This window comes from Rhinolophus ferrumequinum (assembly GCF_004115265.2).
Source record: "Rhinolophus ferrumequinum isolate MPI-CBG mRhiFer1 chromosome 5 unlocalized genomic scaffold, mRhiFer1_v1.p scaffold_110_arrow_ctg1, whole genome shotgun sequence".
Classification (NCBI taxonomy): Eukaryota; Metazoa; Chordata; class Mammalia; order Chiroptera; family Rhinolophidae; genus Rhinolophus; species Rhinolophus ferrumequinum.
In genome coordinates, this window is record NW_022680355.1 from 168,327 (window position 1) to 168,600 (window position 274).

The following is a 274-nucleotide window of genomic DNA, read 5'->3' on the forward strand; positions in this document are numbered from 1 at the left end:
CTGAGAAACCCCCTAAAGCTCTGCTCTCCCTCCTGGGAGCCCATGAATGACACAGACCTCAGAAGAACCCAACACTTTCTCTTTAACAACATGGCTCTTCACAAGGAAGATTTCCGCAAGTGCATAACCCGTTTTGCTCACTTGCTTTCAGTTGGCCTGCCACCAAGGAAATCGTCAGCCTTCAAGACGTGATCTACATTGAAAGTTGTTCAGGTATAGTTATCACTAGTGTATTAAAAAAAACAACAAAACTTCAACAGTATATTCATCTTAC